Source organism: Zosterops lateralis (genome assembly GCF_965231275.1).
Source record: "Zosterops lateralis genome assembly, chromosome: 4".
Lineage (NCBI taxonomy): Eukaryota > Metazoa > Chordata > Aves > Passeriformes > Zosteropidae > Zosterops > Zosterops lateralis.
In genome coordinates this window covers 30,648,009-30,660,355 of record NC_139765.1, presented here as the reverse complement: position 1 = coordinate 30,660,355, position 12,347 = coordinate 30,648,009, and positions in this window count along the sequence as shown.

The following is a 12,347-nucleotide window of genomic DNA, read 5'->3' as shown; positions in this document are numbered from 1 at the left end:
TGCCAAGGAGTGAATGTGAAGCAGTGGGATTGCAACAGTGAATTAATCTAAGTGAAAAGCTGCATGGTATCAGGACTAGAAATGTAAAAGTGGACAAAGCTGCGGTTGTTTTGCATGTGGAGAAATGGAGACCAGATGGAGTTTCTCATGCACAGAATGATATTTATCTGAAAACTACTTCATTAGCTTTAGTTGACCAAGGAAACCTCAACTGTGACTTGACTGCAAATGTAGCAACAAACAGCAGCACTCAGCAAGAGATCAGTTGGAATAAAAAAAAATCATACAGAAAGAGATAATGTTTAAGGTAATGTCAAGATTAGTTCTATGGAAGAATGTATATGAAGGTGAGCAGTAGTGCATAATATTTGTAAAGCGAATATAAAAAATCACAGGAAAGGCACTAACTGTGCTTTCTCTGAATATTGATTTGTTTTGAAGGACAAGCCCAATATAATGATAAATTAATATGTATTTTAAACTCTCAGTAACACGTACAGTTTTGCATTTGCAGTACAAATAGATTTGAATATTGGCTGCAAGTATAGGATAATCCGGGCTCAATATGCTTTTGGCACAGTTGTACTTATGAAACAGTTTTTCTGTATATCAAGTATACATCCTTTTTCTCATCCTGATAACAGAAATACAAAACATGGATATCTTTATAGCTTACAAATTTTATTAAGCAAACTGATGATGTTTTGAAATTAACATATGGTAAAAGCTTGGGTCACATAAAGTTCAGCTGAGACTTGTTCATTCATATAGTTCCTGTCTTGCTGACTGTTTTAAATTAGCTATGGAAATTGCAGAGTCAAGATAAAGAATCACATGCCTTCTGAGGTTAAGATATAAAGCAACAGAGTATCCTCCCTTTTGAATTTTTACCATCTCTCCAATCTGTTATTTAATATTGTCCCTTTGGCATCCTTTTTATGCTTTTCCTAATCTTACTGTTCTGACTTATGAAGTTCTAACCTCATAAACCCCTGTTTGGGAGAGCAGGTACACACTACAACCCAGCAAATGAAGGTAATGCTTCTTCTGCAGCAGAGTGTAGAACTGTGGTTGGGTGATTTCTTTTTTTCTGGCCCTATTTTATGTTCTGTACAGGGGTTCTTTTGGTAGCTCTCAGAAGTCATTAAACAGCATGTGAATGAAGGCTAGATAATTTCCAAGGAATAAACAAAATATTTTGTAAATTCACCTATGTCATCTAAGCTGTAAACTGGCTATGAATATGCTTCACACTGATGATATCAGGACATATTAATATTTCACCTTTACAACTACTGTGCTGTTTAACATTTATTTTCTTTAAAATTTATTTTCTTTTGTACCTTATTTATTCATCTTTCTTTGATGGGAAATATGATCAAAACATATTATAATCTAATTTTCTTTCTCTTTTGATATAAGAATAGGAATATTTCTTTTATGTAATCCAAAACTCTTTTTTTTTTTTTTTTTTTTTTTTTTAAATTCATATTTTCATGGCTGGAGATGGCCAAGTCTAATAGACTGTAATGAAAGAATCTGAAAGCAGAACTCACTGCAAGTGTATCAATTTGACTGAGATCTAGCCATCAAATATTGAGTTACAGTGCCACCGTTTTGTTTCTACACTCATCAGTGATATCCTCTCTGCTTTTTCTCTCTTGTAAAACTGCCTTCTTTATAGCTTCTATGCACTTCTGCATAAATGGAAGTGCATCCCAATCTATTTGCTTTTAGTCCCCTTTTCCCCAAAACACTAAGGTTACCAAAACTTAACAGATAATATCTAAACCAACTGCTGCTTTGTTTTCATCTTAAACCTGTGTACACACCCGGTACACAGAACCAAGAGATTTGGGCACCCAGTATCAGGAGTGGGGTGTTTTTGCCATGGGAACACATAGCTCCAGAAAAATTCCTCATGGAACTTTTCACACTACCACATAAAATGAACAGTGAGGTTTTTCCTCTGGCCACTCAAAATTTAAACTAAATATTCTCAAGATGAAATGAAGGTTAGTTCATTTTATTTGGCTACCTGCAGCAGAGGTTAAGAAACCTCCATTAGCGGAAAAGGCTGTTCCATGGACACCATGCAGCAAACCACTTAATTATAGAGACAAAACATAGTGTTTATACATGATGTTTTCTATGTTTCTAAACAGTAAATATACATCCTGTTAGCCTATATATGGTGAATAAACAAAAATATGATATTGGCACTAATCTCCAGGAACAATTACTTAAGTATTTCTGTAAAGTTCTGCAGCATTTTGAAAATATTACTGAAGGCTGACTCATCTTTTATGAGTTCCACTAAAAACAATTCAGTTCCAGATTCTGGAGGCTTTAGGTGCTTATTTTTTCATCTGAAAACTTCCATTCCTCCTAATTGAAATTTTTTTTTCAGCCTCTACACTGGGCTTACATTTAAATGGAAAGTGTTAGAGCACATACTATAAACATTACAAAATTTGTGGTGATACAAATCCCTCTTTTCCTTTCTCCTAAAAAGGAAATACCAGCTTTGGAAACTTACAAAAATGGTAATAGTGTTACAACCTATTAGCAGACCACAACAGATATTTCAGTTGATCATGAGTCTTGTTTTTGTCCTTCCGAAAGACTGCTCACTGTTTTGCTTCAAACTTGACAGTGTCCATACTCTAGTACTGTTATCCTCCTCTCTGTTGATTTTCAGACTGTTTTTGATTTGATTCAAATGGGCAGCAGGAAAATTTCTTTGAGTTGATCCAAAGTCTGATCAAAGTTGGGGGTTTTTTTGACGAGGACTAAACATGAAGACAAGAGTCTGTTTTCAAACAGACTTAAACAGATGCCTTAATATGTTCTGTATGTTTTGCCATAGCATTTAAAATCTGCTGATCCATGTATAAAAGAAAACTAGGTGACCTTGGAGAATGAGACAATTCAAATGATTCCTAATGTAAAGAATCCAAGAGTATCTCAAGGACCTGTTGAATTTTCCAGTAAATTTTGGTTACAGGTAAAAAATTATAGCAGCATCTCTGTATTTCTCTATTGTAAACGGTGCAGACAATTTATGGAAAAGGAAGGGTTGGACTTGGCAAACTTGGTTAGTTCACCACCTTTTATTTGTATATGCTAATGCTGTACCAACATAGATCTGCTTTGAAAATCATTGGGTGCTAAGCACCTTCCCAGAATCTACGCATTATCAATGTCTGTTTGCATTCAGATCACTACATCTTAAGGTCAAAAAGGATGTGAAATCATCTGGATTCTGCTGCACAACCAGAATACAGCCTTCTGCTAATTTATGTGACCCTGGACTTAAACAGATCCACTAAGTCATAAATCATCTTTGCCATGAAGGTGGGACAGTTTGGGAGACACTTAATATGCAGCTTCTAAAAATTAAATCCATTGCCATTTCTAAAATGAATCACCTTGGACAAATCGACTGCAACTACAGAAGATGCTTTTACCAGGTTTAAGGCCTCATGAACAAGTAAAGCTCGATAGAAAATATCTATTATATCATTGGCTACCTACTAGAATCTATTAATTGTCACTTAGTTCATTACCACCTGAATGCTGTATGAAACTTTTACATTATTTTCCCTAGGACTGGTGGCAGGTTAATAGCCTTGAGGTAGAGACAGCATCTACCTGTTTAAAATGCATGAACTGTAACACCACATCAGAGTTCTGGTATTCCTAGGCTCATGAAAATGGACTGTAAATGAACCAAAAATCTCTTACATATCTTCCCATGATGTTTAATTACAAACTATTACGACAACTAAATCTCAAAATATTTCTCACTATCAAACATTTTTATTTTTTTTCCTTTTAGTACATGACATAATAAAAATATATCAGTAAGAAAAAGCAGACCTATTCCTTTCCTAATGCAGAAAACTATTATTTTTATTCATGTTCCTTTGCTAACCATTGTCTTGTGTATATTTTGTTGTACTTCTATAACACTACTGTAATTTCTTTTGCTCATCAAAATCTCTATCTTCTTCCAACTATCTTCTGCCATGCTACCTGTGGATCTGTCACTGACATATTCAGTGAAACTGTTTTATTTTTCCCCTTATTACTAATATGTACAGGGACACTGATATTTAATCCTAACCTTTTTTTTTTCTTTATGTCTCATAATTTTTTTCCCCCTTCTACTTACATTTTACTTTTCAAGTGAAAAAAAGCAAATTATGGTTAAAACTGGCTTTTTTGTGGGTGTTATATCAAGAAATGAGGTATTTGAGGACACAGTCTTAAATTATCTTAAAATACAAATATTTTTATTTTTCTTACAACTTTTTCCTTCCAGATGAATTTATTCATCCTTTTCCTGTTTGGAGACATGGAACTCCTCTGAAAGACTGGCTGGAAATATTCTTTTGGCCATGGTCAGCTTTGGCAACCACAGATTCCAATCCAGTGATTTAATTGTCTTTATTTTTTATAGGGAGATCCAGAGTGGATTAACCTCATGCTGTATGAAACACCTTTTATCTTAGGAATTGTGCAGTGCTAAGAAACTCTAGTAATGCTTTACTACAGGCCACATGGCACTGCTAAAATCATCTAAAATCAAATTTCCCATTAGAAAAGCAACTTTTTTTTTTTTTTTTTTTTTTTTTTTTTAAGTTACTGCTCCTTAAATCCCACTAAGATTGCCTCCACTTCTCTGCCAGATGAAGACTATCTATTATTATAAGCGGTGTCAGGTATGTGATGTATCTGACGTTTTGGTACTGAGACAGCAAACACAGGTGTTTACATGTGGGATAGGAGTTCAGGCACTCCTCAAGATCAGTGGGGATGTAATAAACAGTGGTGGAGCCTGGGGAGTGATTCAATTCCCCAATACAGACACTACAACAATATTCACTTACCTAAAGGTAGGCATCCAGTATTATTTGAGAGGCTCTCAGGTGTCCAACCCACCGTTATAGATTATGGGAGAGGACGTTAACTCTTGTGCCCTTTTCAAATGGTAGCTGACAGCAAAGCAGAGAACTTCACAGTGCTTAATAGCAAGACACCTGGATTTAGGCAATTGCCTGTCGTCAAGGGGTTTCAGTCAGGTGGTGCAAGGACATCTAACTTCTCTCTGACATGCCCTGGGCTGTACAGCACAGCCAAGGGAGTCTGGCTACTGTGACTCAGGATTCTGAGGAGGCCTGTCCTGTCCTGAAGTAGCAGCAGGATGCCAGGCACATATAAGCAATCTAGAATGATATTAGACACTTATCTTTTGGAACCTAAATTGTGTCCTTGGAGCTCCAGTCTAGGAAAAAATCAGTCTCCTAAGTAATAGCCCCACTTTGTGAAAATTGTCTGAATACTATTCTGAAGCAGTTTTCTCCACAGTCTTCTCTTAGCCATGTATCCAGCAGAATATCTGCAATGAAATGTTGCAGAAATAGAGCCAAGCAAAATGGGATGTACAAGTCTGGAAGCAGTCATGATCCATTAACCCAAAGGTATTTTCCATTTCCTTACCACCTCTAAAAATCACAGTAGTAAAAAAGCCAAAATAAGCAATTTTCTGAAAGATCAAATAAAAATTTAGAAGACAGTTCTCTGATTCCATTAGACCATCACCTGAAGCCTCACTGAACAGTTTTCTTTTTTTCAGTCAAGCAAAGCTTTTCATATATAACTGTATAAGTCATATACATTGGATTGGAGAGGAACTATTTAAGACATTTGTGTCACAGATGTTCAGAAACTTATTTTGATGGACACAAATGTGCTTAAGGTTTAAGTTGATCTCCATCCAACTCGAGAATGGCTCAGCTGCACTAACTTTTCCCTCATCTTGCAATGTTTTAAGGAGAATACAGCATTTCCCAACTAAACTTTTTCACCTCCCGTAGATTTCAGACCTCTGTCTACCTTGCCTAATTGTTTTCTCTTCACCTCGTATTTTTTTCAGACTTCAGCAAGCGCCTAGAGATTATATTTGAATAATTCTCTATCTGTATATTTTTATAAATGTCTATCTGTTTGTTAAATGATAAACTGAATTGGACCAAAACTGGAATCAACACCTGGCCCTTTAGCTTCCCAGTAGATCTTTAAATGCTTTCATTTTTTATATATATATATATATACATATATATATATATAATATAAATACATTATGATACAAAATAGAACAGCATTTTGAAAAATGCTGCATCTTTTTGGAGCAATGATAGAAACCTAACTCAGAGGGAATGCCTTCCCTTCCCTTCCCTTCCCTTCCCTTCCCTTCCCTTCCCTTCCCTTCCCTTCCCTTCCCTTCCCTTCCCTTCTCTTCTCAAGTGGGTTGCAATGGCTTTTGGGTTGTGGGTATGGAAAGTAAAGTACGGCAATCAAATACTGTAATTCTTCCTAAGTCTCAGTCAGATCAGAATGCCATATTATCAACTGTTCAAAGATATAAAAAACCCAGAGATAAACTTTATCGTGAAGGATTGCAGAAAGCATTATAATTGAATGAGAAGAAAAAGTGAAGAAAGCATTCAGATAACAGGCAGATTAACATCATGTTCAATAGTTGGGTAGATAAACAAAAAATATTAATGTAAAAAATTATTGTATAAAATATTATATATTTATAACATATCAGAATGGTTTTTTGCATTAGTCTAGCCTGAACTAAACAATCCTTGGCCAGGGTTTGGGATTTATCACTTTCAACAGAGAGGTTAAATGAAGCCACTGTGTTTCAGAAGACAAGAAAACCTTACAACAGAGATGGGACTAATTCATGTTCCAGACTTTGAAAATGGCATGATTTCATTTAATAACACAAATGTAGCTTTGGACTCTGGAATATAACCTAAGCCATCAATGTGAAAGTAGGCATTCAGGTCCTAAGGTTTGATGACATGCCCTGATCCACAATTCGAATTTCATCAATTTATAATTTCATGGTTTCCAAATTTTCTCAAAATTTGTCCCCAAATAGAGATGGGTTGGTGGGAGATGTGGTGGTTGGAGGCCACTTGGGACACAGGGATCATAAAATTACAGAGTTCTCAATAATTGGTGAAATCAGGAGGTACACCAATAAGACTCTTACACTGGACTTTTGTAGGGCAGACTTCAGCCTATTTAGGAGACTTATTCAGAGAGTTCCTTGGGAAGCAGCCCTAAAAACAAAGGAGTTCAGGAAAGCTGGGTGTTCTTCAAAACAGAGATTTTGAGGGCACAGGAACAGACTGTCCCTGTGTGCCGAAAGATGAGTTGATGAAGCAAACACCCAGCCTTTGTCAGGATAGGCAAGGAGGTTTTAGAGGAACTCAAGGATAAAAAGAGGATGTATCATTTTTGAAAGGAGGGTCAGGTTCCTCAGGAAGTATTTAAGGGGCTGCTAGAGCATGTAGGAAAAAAATTAGGGAAGCCAAAGCTCAATTTGAACTCCAAATGGTGACTTCTCTAAAGGATAATAAAAAATGTTTCTACAAATATATTAATGGTAAAAGAAAAGATAAGGCCAACCTTTGCTCTCCATGGATAAGGGAGGGAATTTACTAACTGCAGATGAGGAGAAGGCAGAGGTGTCTAATGCCTTCTTTGCCTCAGTTTTCAGTGGAAAGACAACTTTTCCTCAGGATAACTGCCCTCTTGGGTTGGTAGATGGTATCAGGGAGCAGAATGGTCCTCCTGTTATCCAGGAGGAGGCAGTCAGAGAACTGATGAGACATTTGGATGTTCATAAATCCATGGGCCCAGATGGGGTCCATCCCAGGGTGATGAGGGAGCTGGCAGACGAGCTTGTGAAGCTGCTCTCTATCATTTACCAACAATCCTGGCTCACTGGTGAGGTTTCCAGATGGCTGGAAGCTGGCCAGTGTGACACCCATTCACAAAAAGAGTGGGAAGGAGGATCCTGGTAATTATAGACCAGTCAGCCTGACCTCAGTACCTGGTAAGGTAATGGAGCAGTTCATACTGAGTGTCATCATGCAGCATCTACAGGATGGCCAGGGTATCAGGCCCAGCCAGCACGGGTTTAGGAGAGGTAGGTCATGTTTGACCAACCTGAGCTCCTTTTATGACCAGGTGACCCACCTGGTGGATGCAGGAAAGGCTGTGGATGTTGAGTGCCTAGACTTCAGCAAGGCCTTTGCCACTGTCTCCCACAGCACACTCCTGGAAAAGCTGGCAGCCCAGGGCTTGGACAGGAGCACTCTTTGCTGGGTTAGGAACTGGCTGGATGGCCGGGCCCAGAGAGTGGTGGTGAATGGTGCTGCATCCAGCTGGCAGCCAGTCACCAGGGGTGTCCCTCAGGGGTCTGTGCTGGGGCCAGCTCTGTTCAATATCTTTATTGATGACATGGATGAGGGCATTGAGTCTTTCATTAGTAAATTTGCAGATGATACTAAGCTGGGAGCGTGTGTAGATCTATTGGAAGGGAGAAGGGCTCTGCAGAGAGACCTGGAATGGTTGGATGGATGGGCAGAGTCCAATAGGATGAAGTTTAATAAGTCCAAGTGCTGAGTCCTGCCTTTTGGCCACAATAACCCCCTGCAGTGTTATAGGCTGGGGATGGTGTGGCTGGACAGTGCCCAGGCAGAAAGGGACCTGGGGGTTCTGGTGACAGCAGCTGAACATGAGCCAGCTGTGCCCAGGTGGCCAAGAGGGCCAAGGGCATCAGGAATGGTGTGGCCAGCAGGAGCAGGGAGGTCATTCTTCCCCTGCCCTGGGCCCTGGTGAGGCCACACCTTGAGTGCTGTGTCCAGTTCTGGCTCCTCAGTTTAGGAAGGACGTTGAGATGCTTGAACGTGTCCAGAGGAGGCAACAAAGCTGCTGAAGGGCTTGGAAAACAAGCCATATGAAAAATGACTGAGGGAGCTGGGAGTGTTTAGCCTGGAGAAAAGGAGACTCAGGGGTGACCTTATCACTCTCTACAGCTTCCTGAAGAGAGGTTGTATTCAGGTGGGGGTTGGTCTCTTTCTCCAGGCAGCAACTGACAGAAGGAGAGGACACAGTCTCAAGCTGCACCAAGGGAAATATAGGTTGGATATTAGGAAGAAGTTTTTTCACAGAAAGAGTGCTTAAATACTGGAATAGTCTGCCCAGGGAGGTGGTGGAGTCGCCATCCCTGGATGTGTTTAAAGAAAGACTAGATGGGCACTCAATGCCATGATCTGGGGGAGGTGTTAGGACATGGGTTGGACTTGATCATCTTGAAGGTCTCTTCCAACCTATACATTCTGTGATTCTGTGATTCTGTAAAATTTATGTGTGCTTGCATGTGTGTATTTATATACACTTTTGCCACACACTAGGGTTTTGAAGAAGTTACAATGGGCTATTTTTAATTTTTAAAGGAGAAACAAATATGCTTGAGAAACAGCATCTGATTCCAAGATTTAGCAGAGTAATAATATTTAAGTGGAAAAGCTAGTTTCATGTAGAACTGAGGACACAAACTTAGCTACAGCAGTACCAGTGAGCAACACTTTAATTTAGGCCATTTTCCTACCCCATAGATAGATAGACCCAGATAATATGACTAGTCACTTGTGGTATAGCAAATCTATTGCTCCTATTCAATTTCATGAAAATAGAATGAGACCTAGGATCACATAGTTGTGATAACTTCACTCATACAGGGAAGGTTTTTACACTGTGTTTTAGTAGTTAAATCTTTGCCATTTTTATGGACCTTTTAACACAACCATAATTGAATAACCCTGAGACCCATCAGATGCATGTTGTTTCAGGATGGTTACTTTTCCAGGGAACCCACATGAGGGCCATTCTTTCAAGCAAGTAGGGAACAGATGTGCAGGTGATAGCTCACAACATTTTGATTCAAAGCTTGGTGAAGGGAAGAAGATGTTTGTGTTACCAATTAGCAGGAAATCCTTCTCCTGAAAGCCACCACTAATGACTTGTCACATACTCACATCAAAACATTTTTAGAGAAGTGCCTTCCAAGGCCTTGGAAGACAAGATTGGGATTCCTAACTAACTCAGGTGATGTTGAAGATTTTACTCCAGTCTCATCCACATTCTCCAGCCACACTGCCTCCACCCATTGTCCAGCAGCTGTGTTCCAGCTGAATCCCAGTCCTAGCTCTGTTCTAGGTATGCTGTACCTGGTTTTGTACCTGGCACTATATTATTGACTTGCAAACTGAGCTTAACCTTAAGCCTGTCCTCCCAGTGGGCATCTGTTGCTGGATGGTTGTCCCCCCGTGGTTAAATCACCCAAACAGCTCTGCTGTGCTTCATTGGGTGCTGGGACTCTGTTACCTCAGTCCTGAGGCTGCTGCCCTGTCTTGTGTAACTGCTGGCTCCCAGCTTGCCTTCTGCACAGCTGCTCTGTCCTGCTGAAAGCCAGCTGTAAGCTCAGGGAAAGGACAAGGAATCGAGCTTAAATGTAGCTCCTGGACAATGAGTGGTACAAATCTAGGTGGACAGAGACTCTGGAAGAGATGGTCATGGCAGTGAGAGCCTACTGGTGTACTCAGGGCCCTGATATTGCATTTGTAATCACTGAATGGTTTGGTTTAGAAGGGACCGTTAGAGATCATGCAATCCAACCTCCCTGCAATAAGTGACACCTTCCATGAGGCCAGCTTGCACAAAACCCAATCCTGGCCTTGAATGCTGCTTTGAATGCTGTGAGACATCCAGAGCTTCTCTGAGCAACCTGTTCCAGTGTCTCACCAGCCTTAATTTAAAGAATATCTTCCTCATATCCAACCTAGTTCTACCATCTTTCCAGCTTAAAATCATTGCACCTTATCCTGTCACTACAGGCTGTGGCAAAAAGTCTCTGTCTTTCTTATAAGCCTTCTTTATATAGTGAAAGACTTCAATTTTGTCTTTCCTAAGTATTTTTTTTTTTCCCTAGAAAATTCCAATTCTCTCAGTATTTTTTTGCAGGAATAGTGCCCCAGCCCTCTCACCCTTTTTGTGGCTCTCCTCTATCAGCTCTTTCCTGTACTGGAGATCCCAGCCCAGTAGGCATAACCCCAGGTGAGTGGTTCAGAAAAGCGGAGAAAAGCAGCAGAATCAGCTCCCTGGATATGATGGCTGTGCTGCTTTTGATGCAGCCCAGGATGTGTTTTACTTTCCAGGCTGCAAGTGCACATTGCTGGTTCATATCCAATTATTCACCCATCAGTATCCCAAAATCCCTCTTTGTAGGACTGATCTCAGACTATTCATCACCCAGTCTGTACCAATGCTGGGATTGCTTTTATCATGAGGTTCACATGTGTTCATGTACTACATGCTCTCATACCAGCCCAGGAGCTGCTCATGAGGTAACCAAGCGGCTAGAAATCTCTTTTATCTCAACTTCCTCACTTGAAATGTAAGGAGGGGTGAAGCTGGGCTTGGAGGAATCCTCAGCTTCCTTCGCTATAGGACAGAGTTTTGGTAAACGGAATAATGTCTTCTTCAATTCCTATTAATGTCATTTCTTTCTCAGCTCTACAGAATAATCTAAAATCCTTGTGCTGTTGCAATTTTTCATAGTGTGAGACCATTCCCACACTAAGATAGGAAACATGGCAATCCTGTGTGTCAGAATTCTAACAAGGCAGTTCAGAGGTAATATTACTACTTCATTGTAATTTAGTCCTTTGACAGCAGTAAAGAGCTAATATATTTAAGTATTTGCATACCAATCCAATTATCTCCATCTGATAAAACAAAATTCACACAATCTTCTCCATCTCTGTAATCTACACATGCAGAGGATCCTCTGTATATAAAAGATTGGCATATCTTTAAAGAAATTGGTGCTGAAAATGAGCAACAAAGGACAGAAAACTAAAATATAGCCAAAAGGCAAATCTTTTTCTTTAATTTGCTTGATGGTATGATGGAATCTTAAGTCACTCAAGGTTTAGGATCTCTCAATCACTCTCTATTAACCAACACTTCAAAGTCAGTGCTTTGTTTCAACAATTCATTGCAACGCATCCTTCCATGTTAGAATGATGTATATGAACAAACCTCTGAAGGTTTTTTCTCAGAAAGGAATAAGCCTTTTGAAACATTTCAATTGTCTAGAGTTTCTAGCATATGCAAGCAGTAGTTAGAATTATTCTGTCTTTCATGTTGAGATTATTTTATGTATCTTAATTTTTTTTTCTACACTCTGGAATTTGATTTATTCTTTATAAGCTTTTGATTCCTACAAAAATTCAATACCTTGAAATTAAAAGATTAAAGGATTCAGCATCAAAATGTTACATGATCAGCTTTAATTGCTTCTGAGTTTTTCCTGTTGAGAGGGCTTTCTAACATGCACTTAGTAGCAGACACATGGCCCCTATTTTCCACTACATTCAAAAATTACTCTATAGAGTATGACTAGCCCAATT